The following is a 13,103-nucleotide window of genomic DNA, read 5'->3' on the forward strand; positions in this document are numbered from 1 at the left end:
TTGTTAATTAGTTCTTTGAGATTTGAACTTCACACGTGCTATCAAGCCAATTCAGTACGTAACGCCAGTGACACTCAATACTGTGTGAAACGTAAAAAAACCACTGCGTGTGACGTGGAAATATAAAGAATAGCCCTCAAATGAGAACACGTCAGCATAACATAATACTACTAGCAGGCAGAGATAAGCAATGCCCCAGCATGACGCATTTAAGATATTATATCACTGAGGATTCAAATAAAACCGGCGTGCCTTCGCTTGCAATTAATCATTGTGATGCAGTTTACATAAAAATGACAACAACGTCTGGTTGCAGTACTAAGGCTGCAACATACATACACAAAAAGTTTTAATATAAGTAAAACTAAAATGAAAAGTTTCTCCAACGAGAGCACAAAAATAAGAAGACCAAATCTAAAACACAGTGTAAAAAAGAAATCAGTAACACAAACCATGCATATAGTGTGTTCGATGCTACGCGAAGTACCCAATAAAGAGGTGCTATTAGCGTCTCTATTGTTTGGGCCACATAGAAAATGCAGGGAAGTTAAATGTGCTATTAGTAAGCAAAAATTAGAAACTCTTAAAGGGAGTGCCCAGTTGTCATATCGGAATGAGTATTACGTTTATTTAAAATTCAGTATCACACGTAATATAAGTTGTATCCGTTCTTGTAATCTGTGTATCTATGAAATTTGACGTAGGGTAAAATGAAAATGTATATGACTATGAAACATTTTATCGATGTGAAATTCAATGTACAAATTCTTTTAAACTAACAGCCATTCCCAAAGAGAATCTGTCATTAATTAATGTCGCTGAGTAAAGTAATTGAGGGAGAAAGTTGCACAGGTGTTAGGCTGTTGGTAAGTTAGCAGCATGTACAGTAAACTACGTTAACTTATTCTGAAAAATGTCAAATGTTTTGAAAAAAATGTTGCATTATGAAAGAAGGCATACGGAAAGCTAATTTGTACCTACGTACAACATATGCATCTGGCTGGAAGCATTAAAACGGCTCAAAATTACAGAATGAAGTGCAAACGATACAATAGCATGGGATTTTTTATTTAATAAATTTCACTGTCTTGTTCCAAATATGACAGTCAGGGCTACGGATATTTTGTCAGTTGGAACCTCTGCGACTAGTTACAAGTTCTGTGTAACAACTCCCGTTACCAGTGATCTTGTGTAGGGTGTTTTGAACTTACAGTGTAACCTCCCCTTTATATTTTGTTTCTCCATGGAATTTGCCCAACTTTACCTCCGACTCTATAAATGTCTATGTATTACCAAAACTATGTCCCCACAAATGTTATCCAGCTGAAACTTGTTTGCTAAACTTTGACCAGACAGAACATAATATGAGTTGAACTGGAACTGATCTGAATGCAGCTTGTTTGTATATTAAATGCGCAACGGAAGTAAAACAATTTTCTGGCCCTAATCAAAATCACCACGTACTTCTCGTCTCGACAACATTGTTGCAAAGCTCAGCGGCCAACAGCAAGCAGGCAGCGGCAAAGTTAGATTTATATTTCTGAATAAAATTTCCCAACTGTATTCAAATTGTGAGCAGTGACAATGCGAATTGATAAACAGTAAGAAGCAGAGAGTAGCTATTCTTATGAAAAGATATTCCAAGACAACGATTTTAGAATGAAGTATGTATTCGAAAAGACAGAGCAGAACTTCGCTTGATCTTTACAAATAGCATTTCTCTGAACAATACTATGCGTAACAGAGTGAACTATGATCTAAAAAGGATGCAACGTTAACAGAGAACTTCTATAAAAACCAAAGAGCTTAATCAGATAATACGAGATTGTATGAATGACTCAGGGAAGTGGGTGGTTTTTCTCTCAGTTAACTAGCGGCAATAATCATTTCTAGCTGCGCAATGCTTCAGTCTTACTTACCTCAAACTTCTTCTCTTCAGAAATAATACATTATCCAAAATTTACATTCTCTTCTCTTTCTAACACACACACACACACACATATATATATATATATATATATATATATATATATATATATATTGTTCATCCTTACTGTCCTTTATAATCTTTCTTCATCTCACAGATACAATCACAAGTCAACACAGCACTACATAATACGTCCATCACCTACCACACTTCAACTAAGAATGTATCACACTGCGCAGAGGCAAATGACATGGTCACCTTACAACTGGAATGAATTTACGCAAGAGAATCGTCTTCAGTTTCAAACTCTATTTATCTGGTTAAATACTAAAGTAATCGGCGGATATACTTCGGTATTAAATTCAAAACTGATGCCGCGTCATGCTACCAGAGAGTGAAACATAGGATTGTAAGTCGCTATCTTTGATCGCAGATCTGACAGCAGTGTCGTAATTCCTCTATTTAAATTAAGAAATAAACAATCAACACAAAGTTCAGTGTGAATTCTGAAAAGCAGAGACAAGTAATAACATTACTCTTTTCTCGAAACAACAGAATCAAAGTTAAGTGGTCTGAGCATTTGTTTTGAAGGCGTTCTCAGTGTTGTCGTGTGTAAAGTCAGAGTAAACCGCGCTGCTTTTCTTCCTCGCTCGGATTCACGTACGAAAAATGTAAGTAAAACACAACTCTCGGCAATGTTCTACAATGCCATCAACATCAATAGCAACATAGATGCAGTAAGTTGAATACGTTAAGCTGTCGACTTTCTTCTGTATATTCAGGTATGCTGCAGATATCAGTAAATCAGGAACAACCCAGATGATATGCTCATGTCAGGTCGTCGACTTCATTCAGTATACTTTCAGAGAAATACAGCAGATTGTCATCCTTAGTCTAAGGTGTCTTGTTGCACTACAAAAAATGAACAGTACTTAATATCCAGAGGTACTGACAAAGGTTTTCTGCAGGGTTCCCTTGATTGTAATTGATAAGAGCGTATCGATTGGACCTGTCAATCGGGCGTGTAGTTGTACTGATGCGGCTAAAGCCAGAAGTCATACTCGTTCCGAGCACATAAAAAGCTCTCTGCCCGTAAGCTTGGACATTGAGCTGTGGGCTGTCAACGGGAGAGGTTCCGTGTAAAGACGTTTGAAGGATTCACATGCGGTGGACGTGGCCACGCCTCGGCAGTCGGTATTCGGCAGTTGTTTTGATGTACCGGAGAGCGGCGAAAGCGGGCCAGTGAGGTGCCTGTGTTCGACTGCGAGCGCACCATGAGTGTTTGAGTTGTTGCTGTGTTCTACTTCATCCATCTCATTCATTGCATGTTGAAAATTTATTTTGCTCGTGCTTTGAGAAGCGTGGTTGGTGCTGTCTTTCATGCCCCCGTGTCAATTAACGTTTCGTTTTGTTATCTGTTGTAGAAGCAGGAAGGTTTTACGTAAGCAACGAAATGTCCTGAGTATAGTGTTTGCTCATCGTTATCACCTGATGCCTTGTGCTTACAGACAGCCGGTTTCTATGCAGACAGCAAAACGCACTGTTAAACTGTCTGCAACGGAATGAGTAGTATAATTTTGATTCACGAGTACTGAAAACGTGGCTGTCGGCTCAAGGTACTGTAAGTGATCACATATTCTTGTTTCATCATTTCGAACAGTAAAGTTGTGGGTTAGTCCCTTGGATGACAAGTACGATAGCTCAAACTTAAGTGGTCAAGTTTCAAAAGGAACAAACAGTTGTCATGTTGCTTAATTTGGATGTTGAGTTCACCTGAAAGATCATACTCTTTAATGACAAAAACTCAAAGCGCCAATTAAGGTGTTAAATTTTAAGGGAACCGACGTTTGTCGTGCTGCTCATTGTGGTAGTTGATTTCAAACTGAAATTATCTTTACTCGTCTTACGTGATCGGGCTTAAGAAAAATTAGCCTATTAACCAGCATTTCAAACTGGTTGGTGCCGGAGTTTGAATAATCTCTTTGTGCCTTAGATTTGGGAGGTTTTGGTGAAATTCCAAGGAGGGCTAGTACCCGAAATGTAAGTCATTGACAGTCCTTATCTTAAAAAGTGTGTTGTAATTTGTCTTGTTTCAGTATTGGTCATGTGTCTTGTAATTTTAAAAGGGTTAGATTCCAAGTCATTTTGGAAAACTTGAAACCACTGTAGTGCATACTAATTCTGTGGTCGCATGCACTAGTGGATGTTCGTTTTGTCTTAGAATGAAGATAATATAATGAGTGGCCACTTCGGAAATCTGAAGCTGTACCCACTGGCTTTTGGTAAAGACGTCATTGTATGTCGCCACTTCGGAAATCTGAAGCAGTACCCATTGGCTTTAGTTCAAGATGTCGTTGTATGTTGTTATTTTGTTTTTTAAAAATGTATGTGGCTAGCGATTCGAAGTAATTAAAGAAATTTTACTACTTTTGTTAAGAACCTTCTAAGTGGCTTAGTGCCATCAGCAAGAGAGGAGAAGAAAACCAATGTACACTCCGTGTGCAAACCGGGGGGAGTCATTCCAGATGTGGAAAGGGTCCTTCCGGATGCCATGAAGGGCACAGGGTGCACCCATCTGCAGGTGGTCGCTCATGTCGGCACCAATGATGTGTGTCGCTATGGATCAGAGGAAATCCTCTCTGGCTTCCGGCGGCTATCTGATGTGGTGAAGACTGCCAGTCTCGCTAGCGGGATGAAAGCAGAGCTCACCATCTGGAGCATCGTCGACAGGACTGACTGCGGACCTTTGGTACAGAACCGAGTGGAAGGTCTGAATCAGAGGCTGAGACGGTTCTGCGACCGTGTGGGCTACAGATTCCTCGACTTGCGCCATAGGGTGGTGGGGTTTCGGGTTCCGCTGGATAGGTCAGGAGTCCACTACACGCAGCAAGCGGCTACATGGGTAGCAGGGGTTGTGTGGCGTGGACTGGGCGGTTTTTTAGGTTAGATGTCCTCGGGCAAGTACAGAAAGGGCAACAGCCTCAAAGGGTGCGGGACAAAGTCAGGACATGCGGGGGCCAAGCAGCAACCGGTATTGTAATTGTAAACTGTCGAAGCTGCATTGGTAAAGTACCGGAACTTCAAGCGCTGATAGAAAGCACCGAAGCTGAAATCGTTATCGGTACAGAAAGCTGGCTGAAACCAGAGATAAATTCTGCCGAAATTTTTACAAAGGCACAGACGGAGTTTAGAAAGGATAGATTGCATGCAACCGGTGGTGGAGTGTTCGTCGTTGTTTATCCTGTAGTGAAGTGGAAGTGGATAGTTCCTGTGAATTATTATGGGTGGAGGTTACACTCAACAACCGAGCTAAGTTAATAGTTGGCTCCTTTTACCGACCTCCCGACTCAGCAGCATTAGTGGCAGAACAACTGAGAGAAAATTTGGAATACATTTCACATAAATTTTCTCAGCATGTTATAGTATTAGGTGGAGATTTCAATTTACCAGATATAGACTGGGACACTCAGATGTTTTGGACGGGTAGCAGGGACAGAGCATCGAGTGACATTATACTGAGTGCACTAACCGAAAATTACCTCGAGCAATTAAACAGAGAACCGACTCGTGGAGATAACATCTTGGACCTACTAATAACAAACAGACCCGAACTTTTCGACTCTGTAAGTGCAGAACAGGGAATCAGTGATCATAAGGCCGTTACAGCATCCCTGAATATGGAAGTTAATAGAAATATAAAAAAAAGGGGAGGAAGGTTTATCTGTTTAGCAAGAGTAACAAAAGGCAGATTTCAGACTACCTAACAGATCAAAACGAAAATTTCTGTTCCGACACTGACAATGTTGAGTGTTTATGGAAAAAGTTCAAGGCAAATGTAAAATGCGTTTTAGATAGGTACGTGCCGAGTAAAACTGTGAGGGACGGGAAAACCCACCGTGGTTCAACAACAAAGTTAGGAAACTACTGCGAAAGCAAAGAGAGCTTCACTCCAAGTGTAAACGCAGCCAAAACCTCTCAGACAAACAGAAGCTAAACGATGTCAAAGTTAGCGTAAGGAGGACTATGCGTGAAGCGTTCAGTGAATTCGAAAGTACAGTTCTATGTACCGACTTGACAGAAAATCCTAGGAAGTTCTGGTCTTACGTTAAATCAGTAAGTGGCTCGATACAGCACATCCAGACACTCCGGGATGATGATGGCATTGAAACAGAGGATGACACGCGTAAAGCTGAAATACGAAACACCTTTTTCCAAAGCTGTTTCACAGAGGAAGACCGCACTGCAGTTCCTTCTCTAAATCCTCGCACAAACGAGAAAAATAAGTGTCCAAGAAATAGAAAAGCAACTGGAATCACTCAACAGAGGAAAGTCCACTGGACCTGACGGGATACCAATTCGATTCTGCACAGAGTACGCGAAAGAACTTGCCCCCCTTCTAACAGCCGTGTACCGCAAGTCTCTAGAGGAACGGAAGGTTCCAATTGATTGGAAAAGAGCACAGGTAGTCCCAGTCTTCAAGAAGGGTAGTCGAGAAGATGCGCAAAACTATAGACCTATATCTCTGACGTCGATTTGTTGTAGAATTTTAGAACATGTTTTTTGCTCGCGTATCATGTCGTTTTTGGAAACCCAGAATCTACTCTGTAGGCATCAACATGAATTCCGGAAACAGCGATCGTGTGAGACCCAACTCGCTTTATTTGTTCATTAGACCCGGAAAATATTAAATACAGGCTCCCAGGTAGATGCTATTTTCCTTGACTTCCGGAAGGCGTTCGATACAGTTCCGCTCTGTCGCCTGATAAACAAAGTAAGAGCCTACGGAATATCAGACCAGCTGTGTGGCTGGATTGAAGAGTTTTTAGCAAACACAACACAGCATGTTGTTATCAATGGAGAGACGTCTACAGACGTTAAAGTAACCTCTGGCGTGCCACAGGGGAGAGTTATCGGACCATTGCTTTTCACAATACATATAAATGACCTAGTAGATAGTGTCGGAAGTTCCATGCGGCTTTTCGCGGATGATGCTGTAGTATACAGAGAAGTTGCAGCATTAGAAAATTGTAGCGAAATGCAGGAAGATCTGCAGCGGATAGGCATTTGGTGCAGAGAGTGGCAACTGACCCTTAACATAGACAAATGTAGTGTATTGCGAATACATAGAAAGAAGGATCCTTTATTGTATGATTATATGATAGCGGAACAAACACTGGTAGCAGTTACTTCCGTAAAATATCTGGGAGTATGCGTGCGGAACGATTTGAAGTGGAATGATCATATAAAATTAATTGTTGGTAAGGCGGGTACCAGGTTGAGATTCATTGGGAGAGTCCTTAGAAAATGTAGTCCATCAACAAAGGAGGTGGCTTACAAAACACTCGTTCGACCTATACTTGAGTATTGCTTATCAGTGTGGGATCAGTGCCACGTCGGGTTGACAGAGGACATAGAGAAGATCCAAAGAAGAGCGGCGCGTTTCGTCACTGGGTTATTTGGTAAGCGTGATAGCGTTGTGGAGATGTTTAGCAAACTCAAGTGGCAGACTCTGCAAGAGAGGCGCTCTGCATCGCGGTGTACCTTGCTGTCCAGGTTTCGAGAGGGTGTGTTTCTGGATGAAGTATCGAATATATTGCTTCCCCCTACTTATACCTCCCGAGGAGATCACGAATGTAAAATTAGAGAGACTCGAGCGCGCACGGAGGCTTTCAGACAGTCGTTCTTCCCGCGAACGATACGCCACTGGAACAGAAAAGGGAGGTAATGACAGTGGCACGTAAAGTGCCCTCCCTCCGCCACACACCGTTGGGTGGCTTGCGGAGTATAAATGTAGATGTAGATGTAGTCAGTAACGTTAACTTTTCTTTTGTATTTGAGTGAAACAAGTCACGATTTGGAATCTAGAAATAAGTAACGCTGTTGAATGTTGTAGGTACCAATGTATGTACCTTAAATCATGTTAATAAACGTTTGGTAAATCTATCGTTCAGTGGCTTTCCACTCGAGGATCACTGTATCCAAGCTATCCCGCTCTAGAGGTTTTAAAAGGGTAATTCCACCTACTCTAATCAATTCCTGTCATAAGGCAAATGCCAAAACTGCTATTCTCAGCTGAGGCTCCGTCTGCCTCCCTTCCACCTCTGCAGGTACTTGACGCAAAAGAATCACGACTCTTCATGGGCCGGATCTCCTATTTTCCGCTCACATGAGAACCTATTTACTTGCGTGTGGTTGAAAAGGATAATCTTAAAAACATATCGCCCTGCCTTTGGAAATAAATTCTGTAAAGTGTTTATGTACTGCATCGTGTTCTATTACATGTGGTAACCGTCAATGATTTGTCCCAAAATCTACTTAAATGCTTATCTTACGTAGAAGATAACTAAGACAATGCACATCAGTAGATTTAATTCCTATTGGGTATCAGTAGTATAAAGAAATTTAAGTATTTATCTCTCCAGATATAGAAACAGTTCAAGACATCAGATTTTTTGTCACTTTATAAAATGATTTGTATTGCATCGTAGCTAAATACATAATTGGATTAATGATCTATTGTGATAATCAGTCTCCTTAGGTGGCGAGAGGAGAGAATCACATAATCCGGTAGCGTGCTGTGCAACAGTTAATCAGATAGGAGTAGTGATTTAGCATTTCTGCAGTTACTTCACAATATCAGGAAACTGGTGGATGAAGTTTGTTAAAATATAACAGACCTAGGCTGTATTATCTTTCTGGCAAGAGTGAATGCATAGCTTTGACGTCAAGGTTGGTGAGCAGTCTGTGGAGTTTCTTTACTTGAAGTTGTAGTCTGCAGTAAGTGGCGTCAAATAGTAATACAAGTTCTGATTATAGAAGTTATAAAATCCATATTCCCTCACCCCCGGCCAAACGTGCTGGAATCGCGTTCCAACGTGGTAGAAAATGTTAGTCTGTAAAGCGCTTATAGTCATTAATACTTAAGTAGCTCCACAAGTTGTATGATATCGGAACGCTCACTTGATTTCAGTCGTCAGTGCAACAGTGCAGATTCGTAGAAGAAGACACTTGATACAAGATCACTATGCAGGCATATACTACCATTGCTTAATCACGCACAGTAACATTCATTCAATACAATATTCTTATAACAAATATCACATTCAGAGAATATGAATCCATGTATCATATTTTGACATGGTAATCAAAGACACAGACGGAGATGGTTGAAACAAAGAATCAGTACAAAGAGTCAAACATACACACACAAAAATCACTAGTTACTGCGCATAACCTAAGTAGAATTCTCTTCGACAAAACTACTTCACGATTATCAACAACTCCAAGTCGCAGGAACCGGCTAATTTACAGGCTTGCACAAACAAGATGTTTTTCTCGCCGTGCAACATAATGCACAGCAAACCACGACAATTAGGACAGAAGAATCGTGAGCTACACTTTTCAGTGACTTTCATTGGCACCTTGCGACTCTGAGATATTTCAACAGCAGCTGTATGTTCACTTTACCTCGGTGACTCAAGAAAAAACTCCTCCACAGGCTCCGATGGATTATGTGAATGTCTTTTGACGCGTAGCACCAGTCGCATAGTATTCATTGTCAAGAAATTGCTCTAAACAGTAATTATAAGGTTGGAACTACAGGGTCCCCATACCAATATGTAAAATAATATTTTTTGAAAGTGAAGTGAGACACGCAAAAACTCTTAAAAATGAATATGGAATGCGTAAAGACAGTGTTTTATGCTAACAATTACAAAAATTAATAGTTTAAAAAACAGACAGTAATGATGTATTTGAAAGTAAACTATATCATTCATCTGGCATCTTCAACCGATTTACATATGTAAAGATTCCATTTCTCTCTCTCTCTCTCTCTCTCTCTCTCTCTCTCTCTCTCTGTGTGTGTGTGTGTGCGTGTGTGTGTGTGTGTGTGTGTGTGTGTGGTTGTCTCCCAAAGCGTTATTAGTACTTATTGTCCAGGTCTGTAATGCAATGTAATTTACTGAGCTGATGTCATGTCAGCTGAGTTTTATTTGTAGAAGTGTTAAATCTGTGTCAAATGATCTAAGGTTTCAAAACAACTACATTGTCTGCAGCGCAGGGAAAGGAGCATCGCTGGAGCGCTGCAATCCGCCGCCATTACGCGCCACATTTAATATTTACATTATTGCTTTTCAGGCGCGTTACTATCAGCGCAGATCGTTTAATAATTTTTCTTCTAGCAAAGTTGGAGACCTAGACTAGGCAATTTTACTGACGAATTTGCCAGTCATTTTAATGTATTGTGTGGAATTAGGCTCTGGCCAGGACTACGTCAAAAGGACGATGACTTTCATGACACAGAGTGAACATATTTGAGGTAGTACGCTGAAAAGCAAAGTGACAACTAAAAGCATATTTATTTTCACGAATAGTTATCAGGGTGCATTTGGTTGTATTTTAATGTGTTCATAAGATATCGATCGTATGTCGGTAGAATTACATAGTGTTTCTAGATTAGTTTTCCTGTTTTATCAATTGTAGTAACATTACGCCACATACAGACAATTTCACTGAAATTGTAATATTTAATTAACATAATAATATTTTCAAGGAATATATAATACATAATTTAATCATAGTATGGGCACATTAAAGAAACACCCTTCTGAAACGAAAATAAGTGGGTAAACAGATATTTAAATACGAGTGCTATTAGAAGGAAGAGAGGAAAATTGAGGCTATGTGAATGCATACTTCTCCGTCGCATACTGCTAACAAAATCCTGAGCTTCTATCCGGATGGCTGTGTTGAGATTCCGCGATGTTTCGATTATCATGTCTGGCGAAGTCTCCACAATATGATGAGAGTGACAGGCGTAGAAATGTTGCGGAATTTCAGCACTGGTACTCAGATAGAAGCCTGAAAAGATTTCGTCATCTGTGAGGCTATGTTACCGTCATGGCGGCCTGCTGAAATTCTCACCCATGGCCATGGAGGGTGATGAAGTCTCCTTTACGAAGCAGTCACAATATCCTGACGCTACCGACACAGACAACAGGATAACTGCGCTATTATGAAGTTATTTACACTGTCTCACGAGTTTATTGGTGTTTTCCGCATGTGGTACACACACACGGTGAGCCAGCTGCCGCAACTGCTGAGTTTTATGCAACCCGTAACGCCTTCAGATACCGCGTGCAAGATTGTCACATTCTCTTTTTGTGCCGTTAAATTTTGTATTGGGGTACATTTTTGCTGGAAGCCTCGATTTTCGAGTTATTCAAGAAAAACACGTTTGGAGGTCATTTTTGCATGTTCAGAATTCAACTACATTAAATTTCCTAAAAAACATTCTTGTTCATTATTTCTGTAGGACTAATAGTTTGTACATAGCAAGTGAGAGAATATGCAGATCTTGCATTTGGTTTTTGAAGGCTTTGCAGACGGCATAAAACCCAGCGGTAGGGGCAGATAAATTACCCTGTATAAAGGTCGAGCTAAGTACGTAACTGAGAAATAAGACGTTGTGTTTGTTGCTTTCTATAAACTTCTCATTACACCCCGTTTAAGGAAAATGAATTCTTAAGTTATAGACCTCTTTCTTCAACACAACTATACAGATGGTTCGTCCTCAGTCTTCAGTTAAAAGTATCATTTGAAGTTCAAATGCCATAACCGTGCTGTCTCGGATAAAGTGAGGACATATTAAGAAAGCCATTTGGTAGCATCACAAAAATGAACAATGCGAACGTAAGACAAGGGCGTAATAAGCGTCGGTTTCTCATATTCGAAGTGAAATACCATATGGCCGACTTGCGGTCTCACGTCGTGCTCAGACAGCAATGCCGTCGCGTTCTTTGTTGTTAGTAGGAGGACGGGGGCGGACTGCGTCCTCTCCCGAGGGACGAGAATTACTTACCGTAAAGCCAAGGAAAGCCTGCTGCGGCTTCTTATTTAGGGCACGGTAGCAGAGTTATTTCGCCACAAAATTAGATATCCCTGCAGTCCCCATAAGCTTAACCAAGGTTTACGGTAGGGAATTTCGTCGTCGGACACCAAATACGATTCATATAAATGGCTGAGCTTCTGCAGTTACTGTTCAATAAACTGAATATAATGAAAACAGTCTATCTACATATCAGAATCTGACTGCAAATTCAACTTGGAAAATTTTCGATGTTTGAGGTTCATGAGATATAGCACAGCAAAACATGGGTTTTTCGAAATAATTTCATTAATTTACGCTAACTCTAAGAAAATTGCAAATAATATCCTTAAGTTTCACAAAATATCACAATATTATGACAGTACTCGCCCTTTATTACTAGACAAGAAACAAAAGAATGTGTACACTCCACAACTTACCTGAACTCAAAATAATATGCAGAGGTTACAAGTGTTGACAATAATTCTGTCCAGAACTAGACCACATAAAAAAGATGTCAGTTTCTTACAGAAAAATATTTCATTCAATAACACCTGCTTGTAAATAAGTAGAAATGCTCTTCCAAATGCTACGATGTAAATACCGCTTTTTGTTTAAATGATGTAATTTATACTCAAATTACAGAGGTCTCTAGGCCGTAATCCTCATCAGTGACCGTGTTTACATCCATGAGAAGGATTTCTTGAGGCCGCTAAGGGACTGTACATTGGTTTAGTCACATCATCTTCAAGTGATAGGACTCATTTAAAATTGCAGGTTGTGGCGGACTGGGGCCTGTTAAAAATTGATAAAAACCGTGCAGCAGCCAATACCGCAAGAATATTTTTTTTTATTTGAGGCAACCTGTTTCAACAGACTACGCTGTGATCTTCAGGTCTTAAAATTTTTTATTGTAAAACATGTTTATTTTACGCTGAAATCACAGACAAGATGTCACGTGCATAAAAAGAGCACATTATAAAAGTTTGTCATCGCCAAAATGTGCTTGTTTTTATTCACTTACTATCTTATGTGTGATGTCAGCGTAAAATGAACATGTTTTACAACAAAAGGATGGCAGCATAGTGTTTTGAAACGGGTTGTCTTAAATAACAAGAAAATAATGCAATCTTGACTGATGAATTAAACAGGTCACCCTTCAGCCCTCTCCAGGTGAGAAAATTCAATCATGTTAAAAATGTTTTCGATCACTAATCAACAATATTTACTAAAGGTAAACAACTATCCCAGCACTCGTAATATGTAATATACCGTTTCTTGTCATTTCCGTGATTCATTAACAACATA

The sequence above is a fragment of the Schistocerca serialis genome, chromosome 2 (assembly GCF_023864345.2).
Source record: "Schistocerca serialis cubense isolate TAMUIC-IGC-003099 chromosome 2, iqSchSeri2.2, whole genome shotgun sequence".
In the NCBI taxonomy this organism is placed as follows: domain Eukaryota; kingdom Metazoa; phylum Arthropoda; class Insecta; order Orthoptera; family Acrididae; genus Schistocerca; species Schistocerca serialis.